Here is a 12,313-nt window from a genome sequence, read left to right as displayed (position 1 = left end):
TGTGGTAAATTCAGTTGATTGGACATGATTTGGAAAGGCACACACCTGTCTATATAAGGTCCCACAGTTGACAGTTCATGTCAGTGCACAAACCAAGCATGAAGGAATTGTCTGTAGGCTCTTGAGACAGGATTGTCTCGAGGCACATATGTGGGGAAGGTTACAGAAAAATTTCTGCTGCTTTGAAGGTCCAAATGAGCACAGTGGCCTCCATCATCCGTAAGTGGAAGAAGTTCGAAACCACCAGCACTCTTCCTAGAGCTGGCCGGCCGGCCATCTAAACTGAGTGATCAGGGGAGAAGGGCCTTAGTCAGGGAGGTGACCAAGAACCCGATGGTCACTCTGTCCTCTGTGGAGAGAGAAGAACCTTCCAGAAGGACAACCATCTCTGCAGCAATCCACCAATCAGGCCTGTATGGTAGAGTGGCCAGACGGAAGCCACTCCTTAGTAAAAGGCACATAGCAGTCCGCCTGGAGTTTGCCGAAAGGTACCTGAAAGACTTGTCAGGATAAAGGGAAAGATGACTGCAGCAATGTACAGAGACATCCTGGATGAAAACCCGCTCTTGACCTCAGACTGGGGCGACGGTTCATCTTTCAGCAGGGCAACGACCCTGAGCACACAGCCAAGATATCAAAGGAGTGGCTTCAGGACAACTCTGTGAATGTCCTTGAGTGGCCCAGCCAGAGCCCAGACTTGAATCCAATTGAACATCTCTGGACAGATCTTAAAATGGCTGTGCACCGACGCTTCCCATCAAACCTGATGGAGCTTGAGAGGTGCTGCAAAGAGGAATGGGTGAAACTGGCCAAGGATAGGTGTGCCAAGCTTGTGGCATCATATTCAAAAAGACTTGAGGCTGTAATTGCTGCCAAAGGTGCATCGACAAAGTATTGAGCAAAGGCTGTGAATACTTATGTACATGTGATTTCTCAGTTTTTTTGTTTTTAATAAATTTGCAAAAACCTCAAGTAAACTTTTTTCATGTTGTCTTTATGGGGTGTTGTGTGTAAAATTCTAAGGAAAAAAATGAATTTAATCCATTTTGGAATAAGGCTGTAACATAACAAAATGTGGAAAAAGTGATGTGTATATAAAGGCCTGTTCGTGTCTTTTTAGCTCTCCTTGGTGTTTGGATTTCATGTTTGGTTTCTCTTCTGAATTTTTGTTTTGCTCCATCTGAGTTTTGAAGGTTTTGTTTTGTTTTTGAATTTCACTCTTAAATGTTTTATTTTAAACTTTGTTCTCCTGGATATTTATTGGGATTTTTTAATTGTAAAGATTATTACTTTGTTTTTTGTGTTTATTGATTTATTTATTTTTGGTTCTGAAAAACAAAATACCCCTCTCTTCCATTTACAGGCATTGGTCTTTATGATTGTGCAGGCCCAGATTTGCCTTTGGTTTTTAGGGCCAGCCCTATTTGGAGTTTTTATGTCTGTTTGAAGTATCAGACCCTTTTGTGAATGGCAAAAATAAGCAGGCTATTTATATGACTTAATAAGTACAAAGGCTTCAGTAATACACATAATATTAATTGATCTTTACTGCATTCTTCACTAAGTGTTATGATATGTTAAAATTCAAATATACATTTCTCTTCAGACAAGTTTTTCTCTTAGCCTCAGAAGATATTTTGGGGAGTTTGGAATATAGTGACTCGGATTTCAAAGTTATCTCCTTCCTAGAATTTGATTTTAAAAAGTCACTTATTTTATTGAGTTTACCGGGACACCATTTTGTTTTTCTTAGGATGACACCAAGTTGTAGCACTGTTGACAGGATGTAATGGTCAATTGCTGTGTTGGAGTGACCTCAGAAGTCACATCATGCTTGCAAAGGTACGATCTCCTAGTTCTTTCAAAATAAAATTGTGCTTGAGGCCAGCTGTTCTTCTTGAATTATGGTAGAATCTTGAGGAAGTACAGAGAAGATTGCCAAAAGAATTTGCTTCCCATGAAAAGAGAAAGTGTGTATACTTGCTGACATCTTCAGGTCAAACAAAGCTCACTCTAAACTTGCATTCAGGGATGTGCCTTACTCTGAATCCCATGAGATCGATAATCATGTACTGAAATGGACTAGATCAATGAAAACACGAATAAAAGTCCATAACACATGTATTAAAAGCAGACTGACAATGTCTAAAGTATGGTGCAGTTCCAATTATTTCATAATCCATGAAATAGTGAGGTGAAGATAAAAACCAGTATATTGCAAAACAGTTCCATTAAAGTGTTAAAATTAACATCAGGACTGTATCGTCTTTCCCAGTACTCTCTCTCTCTCTGGTCTCCCCTCACTCACACTTCTGCATCTCACAGCAGGGCTCTGTCACCAGTGAATGCAGTCAACCATCTGGCTCTTCTGTTCCAATCACCCCAGTCTCTACCCACTGGGACCTTCCTGCCACCATACTTTGGTGTCTGCAGGTCTTCCTGAGCCTGCAATTGCTCCAGTTTCACAACTTAGCAGGAGCGATCTGTCGCTGGAGGTCTGTTCCTCTTGCTCCACCATGCAGCATTATGACTGCCTCACCTCCTTTCCTCAGTAGTGCAGTAGTTAACCTCATTATAGTCTTTGGATAATTACAACTGCTTTTCTTATTGATTTTTTTTCACTGCGGAGCTTTGATTCATTTTTTACTTTGATTTTGCCTATTGTTGATAATAGGTCAATAATTACGATAAATATTGGGGTACCAACCGGGCTGTCCCCGTTTACTCCCACAAGAAAATAAAAAAGCCCTTAATTGTGTGATTACAAAGCAGAAATGTCTCCATCTGGTGGTCTAATAGAAAACTGCTGCCTATCAAGGCCTCTAGTAAGGCTTGTTATTATGGCTCGAAGGAACTCCAGGAAGGAACTCCATGTCTCCTGCTCTCTCATCAACATGTGATGCCTCCTACCAGCTGGCTGGTCTTTTATGGTCCCGATGTCAAAAGTGACAGAGTTGGCTGCCCTCACTAGGTGGTTTCTTGATACTCCTAAGGCAAAAGAAGATGTCATGGTTAGCGGCAGTGCCTCCTTTAAGCCCACAGTGGTATTACATAACTAGGATGGTGATGGTGGATAAAGGATGGTGACCCTCTGGTTCACATGGGTGATACTAGCTGTTTTCTGGTTTGTTGTTTGGTTGCCTTTTGACTTTTTGATATTATTATCATTTTGGATTACTGACATCCCATTGCGCCTGATGCCTTCATCTCCTTAATCACATTTTAAAGGTATACGGTTTTCAGCTGTCATCAATTTTTCTAACTTTGCTATATAGTGAAAAGTGGTTGTTAAAGTGTCTTTCTAAGTGCAAACTTGCTGATTCCATCTGTGATATAACATACGAGGTCTTAACAAATCAAATTTAAACATTTAAACTCAATACTGTTGTGATTGGGAGTTGCACCTGAAGCAAAATAAGGTGAGGCCTTCAAATGGGATTTGACATGATTCACTCACATGAAATAGCCAAAGAAGTGTAAAACCTTCAGAAAAATCCTGAGACCCAGAGCAGATGAATGCAAAGGTGGCCTAGCTTCTACTAAAGTGGCTGGCTTGGGCCTACATCGGCCTAAGTTGTACTTAATTCTTAAACTTTAAAAATATACTTCGAAATGTCCCAATACATTTGCAACATGCCCCACTAGGAAGTGAAGAACCATCAACCCCTGTCTAGTACAGAGAAAGGTAACATAAATCTTTATAAAAAGACGTGTTCATTTTCTTGCTTACAGCAAATTTTAAGTTTTACTCCTTTTTTTTACAACCTTTCTTCTTCTTCTTCTTCTTCTATTTTTGAATAACTCTATAAATATAAACATCTTGCTTTGCTTTATGTTGGGTGAGAGGTCTCACAGTCTTCCTCTTCTCCACTTATATCAAAGGGACTTAAGCCCCATTTTGGGCCTGGCAGGACTAGAGGCCAGCCTGTCTGTTGAGTATGGAGCCCAGCTATTTGGGATGAGTCCTATTTTGAGATCAGACATGTCCTATGAAGTGGGATTTGGAGGCCTACTCACCCATTTTGCACTTCAACCATGACATCACCACTGAGAGACCACCCTCGGCCCTTGTAGTCAGGTACAGGAGTTGGTCCCAACAGAGGGTTATTGAGAAGTTATGGAGGGTTTTTTCATTGTGTAAGTACATCTTGGATTTTTTGGGTTTTATTTTTTTTATGCTTAATCTTTGGAGTTAATTACTGAATTACACTTTGAATTTGCTAGTCTTAAGTTGCCTTTTTAGACAAATTCCTTTTGCCTCGTTTTTGTGCCCTGTTATACTGTTTTGCACTATTTTTGTACTTTCTTTTGTTATTTAAATGAATTCTTTATTTTATAAAGACTCTTCATTTCACTTGTCTCTCAAGACACAGGTTTGAAGGTTTATCCTCTCCATTCAAAGTATGTTATGAACATGGAGTTCAAAGCACAAGCAAGTTCCAAAACCACTCGGGGGTTTAACCATCAAACCCCAACTAGATTTAAGGGCAAAGGCTGAATCTTTATAAAATAAAAGATTTATTTCACAAAAGGATTTGTTAGGAGCACAAAAGCCATACAATGCCTGCATGTGGCAAGTCTAAACGCAACCAAGTCCTAATACAATAATCCAGAGAACGGACAAAATCCAGAAAATCACAAGCTCAGCCAAACCTCAAGTAAACCCACCGACTCACTAGTACATTCAAATGAACCGTCAGAAACTGTGGGAAATCCTCGCCTTTAAAGTGCTGAGGGCAGGTGGCCCCGCCTCTTGGGGAGCCAACCACGTGACATAAGTCACATAACAAATGCATAGAGAAGAAATCGGAATCAAGGAATCTTCTTCTTTCGGCTGCTCCCATTAGGGGTTGCCACAGCGGATCATCTACGAAAATCGGAATCAAGGAATAATGCAAATAAATAACAACATAAATAAATACCTAAAAAATTAACAAAATGGATATAAAACAAGGAGTTGACGATTTAAAATATATTTTTGAACTGTAAAAGTCTGCCCCCATTTTGAACCTGTGCAGATGAGATTGGGGTCGGGCTGACTGGGGTGAGCTTTATCTCTAGGCAGGTCAGTAAAAATCCTAATCTGATTTGTAAGTCTTTTTAGAGGCTTTTTGATCATGTTTGGGTCACCATTTCTCAAAAAGTACCATGTGCTACATTATGTGTAGTGTCCAATTTTAAGACCTTTGAACTCTGCTCATCTCTAGCCATCTAGCATTCCTGTTATTACTTGTCATGTATCGTCTATCCCCTTAATTTTTTCACAGCACTTTCTCAGATTTTGAGGCACACATTATTCCTCATTTGACTTCCATATCATGTATCACTAGCAGTTGACAAGAGTCACCATGTACAAATTAAAGTTAATTTTATTAAGTGTCTCTTAAATTACCTATTAGACATCTTCCTAGTCTTTAAAACTGGACTGTGGTAAATATATCATTCTATTTTTTACTGTCATTTTTCATTCACATCTTTACTCTCTTCATTCACCATTTAATACTTGTCACTCTTGTTTACCCCTCATTACCTCTTACTTCCCTCATCAACCTGGCATGCATGTCTTTAAGAAACTGAACCTAAAGAAATTCCAGCTGTCATAATTCTGAAGCACTGGGATGAGACTTGAACCATCATCCCTCTGTTCCACCAGTCACTTGCATCCATTCAGCTCTGTTTATTCCAACGTAGGGTCACAGGAGGACTGAGCCTGTTGAGGCAGCATCCTTTATTACAGTAAACATTTCTGAATTCTGAGTGCATTTTCAGTAATGGGCATTTGTCTAATTTGGCATCCTCTGCATGCATGGCTTACTTTTTTATTATGTGTTTGTTTGAATCATTTATCTAAACTATAAAGACGAGTGGTCTGAGGGCTGATCTCCGTAGGACCTCATTGTGATGTCTGTTAGCTCAAAGCAGGACCCTGAAGTCATACTATAGCCCGTTCTTGTCTTTGTTCCAGTATTTTCTGTGTCTGTTTGTATGACATCCTTCGAATCTTTGCCTCTCTCAGTTTAATAATTAGTCTCTCAAGAGGGCTCTGCATCAAGGGCCTTTTGAAAGTCGAGGCAGATGACACCATACACCAAGTGGTGATCATCATCCCAAAGCACTTCACACACATGCTTGACTGTTTAGTCTGTTCAGCAGTGACACCCAGGCAGGAGAGCAGATTGGCTCACAGGACCTTTTTTTGATCGTTTTTTGACATTTTTCGCAATATTTGTCATTTTGGAATTTCATTCCTTAAACATGTACATTAAGAGAACACTGCAACTGCTGCAGTTTATTTGAACTTGCTGCAGGAATCTGTCATGTTGCAAGTTCAAATAAAAGGCACCAGTTGCTGTGTTGTCTTAATAAACATTGTATTTATAATTGTTCAAAGAGTGTATGCATTTTTAGGGACACCCTGTATATATATCCATCCTCTTCCGCTTATCTGAGGTCGGGTCGCGGGGGCAGCAGCTTGAGCAGAGATGCCCAGACTTCCCTCTCCCCGGCCACTTCTTCTAGCTCTTCCGGGAGAATCCCGAGGCGTTCCCAGGCCAGCCGGGAGACATAGTCCCTCCAGCGTGTCCTGGGTCTTCCCCGGGGCCTCCTCCCGGTTGGACGTGCCCGGAACACCTCACCAGGGAGGCGTCCAGGAGGCATCCTGATCAGATGCCCAAGCCACCTCATCTGACTCCTCTCGATGCAGAGGAGCAGCGGCTGTACTCTGAGCCCCTCCCGGATGACTGAGCTTCTCACCCTATCTTTAAGGGAGGGCCCAGACACCCTGCGGAGAAAACTCATTTCAGCCGCTTGTATTCGCAATCTCGTTCTTTCAGTCACTACCCATAGCTCATGACCATAGGTGAGGGTAGGAGCGTAGATCGACTGGTAAATTGAGAGCTTTGCCTTACGGCTCAGCTCCTTTTTCACCACAACAGACCGATGCAGAGCCCGCATCACTGAGGACGCCGCACCAATCCGCCTGTCGATCTCATGCTCCATTCTTCCCTCACTCGTGAACAAGACCCCGAGATACTTGAACTCCTCCACTTGGGGCAGGATCTCGCTCCCAACCCTAAGAGGGCACTCCACCCTTTTCCGGCTGAGGACCATGGTCTCGGATTTGGAGGTGCTGATTCCCATCCCAGCCGCTTCACACTCAGCTGCGAACCGATCCAGAGAGAGCTGAAGATCACGGCCTGATGAAGCAAACAGGACAACATCATCTGCAAAAAGCAGTGACCCAATCCTGAGTCCACCAAGCCAGACCCCCTCAACACCCTGGCTGCGCCTAGAAATTCTGTCCATAAAAGTTATGAACAGAATCGGTGACAAAGGGCAGCCCTGGCGGAGTCCAACTCTCACTGGAAACGGGTTCGACCACACTGTTCCTCCTGAATCCGAGGTTCGACTATCCAACGGACCCTCCTCTCCAGAACCCCCGAATAGATTTTCCAGGGAGGCTGAGGAGTGTGATCCCTCTGTAGTTGGAACACACCCTCCAGTCCCCCTTCTTAAAGAGGGGGACCACCACCCCGGTCTGCCCTGATGCCCAGGCACTGTCCCTGATGTCCATGCGATGTTGCAGAGACGTGTCAACGAAGACAGCCCTACAACATCCAGAGCCTTGAGGAACTCCGGGCGTATCTCATCCACCCCCGGGGCCCTGCCACCAAGAAGTTTTTTGACCACCTCGGTGACCTCAGTCCCAGAGATGGGGGAGCCCACCTCCGAGTCCCCAGGCTCTGTTTCCTATATATAAAATTATTTAAAGTTCAAAAACCTTAAAGTAGACTGTTTAACATCATACACTTGGTTTATTGCTATTTATACTATTACATTATACTGTTACAGTAGGAATTACCATGTTTATCCTAGACTACTTTTTAAAATCATTCCCAGGGTTCATTATTTTTTTGATCTTAATATTTTAATTTTTAAAATTGCTGAAGATTATTTTAAGTTTAGATTGTTAATGATTATATTTTCGGCAGATAGTATTTAGAATTCAGCTGCAATAGATATCTCTTTGTTTTAATTCTCTAACGCCGCTGCAGGGTGGGGTTTGTTTTGTTTTGGACGTGCTCTGTCTCTTCGTATATCAGAGGACCGGGACATCGCGAAGTGGGATCAAGCCTCATGTGGGGAGGCAAAATGGGGGGGTGGGAGGATAAAGGGGGGAGAGAAGGAGAGCAGGTTATATCTAATCTATTCTTCTAATCCCTATAACTATAAGTATCAATGCAACAATAGGCTAAAATGCAATAACTCATGGGGAAATTTTAAACTAAGATTGAAACTGCCTCATTACCAGCTAAGACTATAAAATGACATTAAAAACTTAGAATCAATGTCTCCATGATGGGACAGTTAACTTTGTGAGCTGGAATGTTAAAGGTCTGAATCACGAATTAAAGAGAAAGAAAGTATGCTCTCACCTAACAGGCTTAAATGCTAAAATAGTATTTTTACAAAAGTTCAAAAAAGAACAAATAATGGCAAGAGGTAAACAAAAAGGGCAGTATAATGTAATGCCTAAGTGCCAATCCAAGGCTAACGAGACTGTAATCCAATAAACAAAACCAATAATAGAGTGAAAACCAAGTGGAAAGCAATACTTAGAATATCTCAAACATAAACTAAATGATCAACTGCTGGGTCTCGATTTCTGACTACAACATAAATTGGGGGGTGGGGCCAGATGCAATGACATCAGTGTAGGCCCTCCCCCAGAACCCCGCCCACAAAGTTCAAGGAATGGTAGCACAATTAAAGAGACAGTACATAACTATTAAATAATAAGCAAACACAACAGAAATAACCCAACAACATGAAAAATCATAATACAAAATTAACAAAAATGACAATTAAACAAAAAATATACATAAACCCTGGCTGTAGCAAAATAGATGGCACAACACATACAATGGGAACCAGAAACTCTCAGAATACCCCTATAGGGACGTTTTGGGGGACAGTAAGGCTTACTATTCCAGAGGATGGCCCAAATGTAAGCACTTTAATGGCCTCCGAGTTAAGAGACAAGAGGCCATGTAGGTCTGGAGGGAAGGCATTTGGGATACCCATATCAGCATGTGGCATCAGAGAACCTCACTTGGTACAGGAAAATGGGCACTGCTAGATAAACAGGGCAGGTGGCTTGAAATGTCCTATTTAAGAGAATAAGCTCAGGGAGCAGTGTTTGAAGATCTCTAAGTGATTTCCAGGATAGGGTTGGGAAAACCGATCAGTTGGGGTTTAAAAGCTGTTATCTGTCTGTGTGTCACTAACTTTAAGTCATGAGGTGAACTGGCAGGTAAGGGCTGGCCAGTGAGGAATGGGGAAGTGACACGAAGACTTCTATAGAATTTGAGGATGGGCAAGTCATCTGGGGCCTCATGTATAACGCCGTGCGTAGAACTCACACTATAACATGGCGTAAGCACAAAAGCGGGATTGTGCGTACGCACAGAAAAATCCAGATGCAGGAATCTGTGCGCACGCAAACTTTCATGTTCTTCCACTACATACTGTAAATCCCGATCAGCGTGAAAAGTAACGCACGTGCACGCGCCTTCTGTCCCGCCCCAACTCTTCCCAGAATTACGCCTCTTTGAATATGCAAATCAATATAAATAGCCTTCTGTGAAAAGACAATGGGAAAAGCACAGGGGAAAATATAAGAATTTCAGCGAATACCAAGTGGAGGCAAAGGAAAAACGTACTATTTGTTGGTTTAAACAGTGGTATAATCAACAAAAGAAAGTTGATCAAGTGACAGAGTGTTGGAGAAACTCGAAAGATCCAAGTTCACAAAGTCGCACAGTGCCCAAAATAAAAAAGAAATCACATATCAAAGTCGCCATGAAAAGGCGAGTCGTAGCCCACCGTCTGAGTGTCATATGAAAGCTTATTAGGGTACAGACAAAACAAATAGGCACACAGTGGGAAAAAGGCACAAAATGTCAACTTTAATCTCGAAATTTCCACTTTAATCACATAGTTTATTTTGCCATTAAAGTAGAACATCATAAACTTCATCTTAAAATCGTTTATTTTACTAGTTTCTCAAGTAGCACGTTAAATGCTTTGTTCTGTATTTGATCTTCTATGAGCTCTATGTGTGTGAATCACTACGTGCTTCCGTTCTTTCTCTTTCTCCGACAGGACACAGAATCCATTACATTCGAGATATTACAGCTCTCTGAATAATTAAAATACTGAGCTGTATACGTGATATCATTTTCATGATGATAGGAATGAAAGCTTGTTATTAAACATGGGAACACGGAAACGCAGTGATTGTTCATATCTCACGCAAGAGTCTTGCTGCGCCATGTGCGACCTTTGATGAAATAATTTATCACAGCAGTACTGTCTCTTTCAAACGTACTAACCTCCAATTCCTGTCCTTACTTTTCTTTCTCCAAATGCCCAATCACCACACAATCAGCTCTGTAATAGATGTTAAGCCATCTGTAAGCTTAGAACGCCGATTCTTCAAAACTTTTAAGGAACATTGAAATATCTTCGTAGTACATGTTTAATTATTCTATCCGTCTATCTTTCCAGTGTTGCGTCAGCGCAAGAATACAACGCAATGCAGGAACAATCCCTGCTGCGGCACCGTGTCCTCACATGTTTAATTATTAACAATACAGATTATTTAAATGAAGTTAAAGTTTTATCTGTATAATATAATCAACATATTTTGCTGCATTTCATCTTAAAAATGAATACCGTCATCATATGTAAATACGCGCTTTATAAAGTGGCGCAGGTTGTGCAATATTATAACTGTAGTGCAAGTTTACAGTGAGGTAATTGTACTTATAAGTAAACAGTTCTACAAGGAGCACTTGATGGACTGATTGAGTGCGTTTAGAGTTCTTGGGATGAAACCTTTTCTAAACCGCGAAGTCCGTACTGGGAAGTCTCTAAAGCGTTTTGCCATGGCTCGGGCAGCGTCTGCGTCATGCTGTATACCGATATTTCTCTTTCCGATCAGCTGCTGCTGTGATTCCCCACTCAGATACAGTGATATAAATACTCCGAGTGGTGCAGCGAGAGTAATATGGAAAAAGATGATCTGCTGTGGCAACCGTTAACGGGAGCAGCTGAAAGAAGAAGAAGATGCAGTGAGAGTTACAACGCTAAAGCAGTTATGGTATTTGGAATACTATGGCTGTTCTCTGGACCATTATATTGCTGCAGGTTAATTACAATCAGATGCATTACACTAATAAACAATATGCAGTTAGTTTCAGTGTATTTATAAAGCAGCGTCAGGAATGTGGATCTAAGAAAGAAAGGGTGATCACACAGGAACAGTAGCACTGCTTTGATGCTGGGTGCCGCCAGTCTGCAAAATCGATCGGAGAAATTGCGTACGCCAAGGTATGAGTTACCGTGGAAATGTGTGTGGCTTTACGCCAAGTTTAGGTTTTATACATCGCGATTTGAGCGTGGAAACGGGAGTACGCAACATTTCTGTGCGTACGCACTGTTTATACATGAGGCCCCTGATGTGTGTTACGACAACAGCAGGCAGACATGTTGTGTTGTCCAGGCAAAGTAGAACTGGAAAGCTTTTCTTTGGTATACTTTGAAGTTTTACATTTGTGTTTCCCTCCCTTATTTATTAAAAGAAAACATTGTGTAGCTCAGTGGTTCTCAAACTGTGGGGCGGGCCCCCCTAGGGGGGGCGCGAAGTAACAAAAAGGGGGGCGCGAAGATGTGAAAAAAAGAAAACAAGAAAAAAATCTATTGAAACCAAAACAAATTAACTTAAACTACATTGTGATACTAGAAAAATAAATAGAGAGTTAGATAAATGTTGATAAAAGTTAAGTAGGTATAATAAAATATGCATCTATGATATATCATTAATTTAAAAAGAACAAATTGGTATTAGTGGGCTCCTTTCAAAAAAACTTTAGGGGGACGCGTTTAAAACTGTTATGAAAACTCGGGTCGCAAATACTTAAAGGTTGAGAAATGCTGGTGTAGCTTATTTGTTAGGGATGTGTTTTGTCAGAATATAATGTACATAACATAACATTGTGACACTTGCTTAATCTAATTTAGGGTCATGGGGCGGCTGGAGCCAAATTCAGCAGGACTGGCCACCAGGGATGAAACAACTGAGAACAGGATGCCAGTCTATCACACACACACACACACACGTACACACACACGCACACACACACGCACACACACACACACACACAGGACCAGCACAGCAGGACATACCACCAACACAGCAGAGCAGGTCATCTGCATGAAGCTAAGCATGTTCAGGCCTGGCCAGTCCTTG

This window comes from Erpetoichthys calabaricus, chromosome 3 (genome assembly GCF_900747795.2).
Source record: "Erpetoichthys calabaricus chromosome 3, fErpCal1.3, whole genome shotgun sequence".
Classification (NCBI taxonomy): domain Eukaryota; kingdom Metazoa; phylum Chordata; class Cladistia; order Polypteriformes; family Polypteridae; genus Erpetoichthys; species Erpetoichthys calabaricus.
This window is presented reverse-complemented; position numbering follows the sequence as displayed.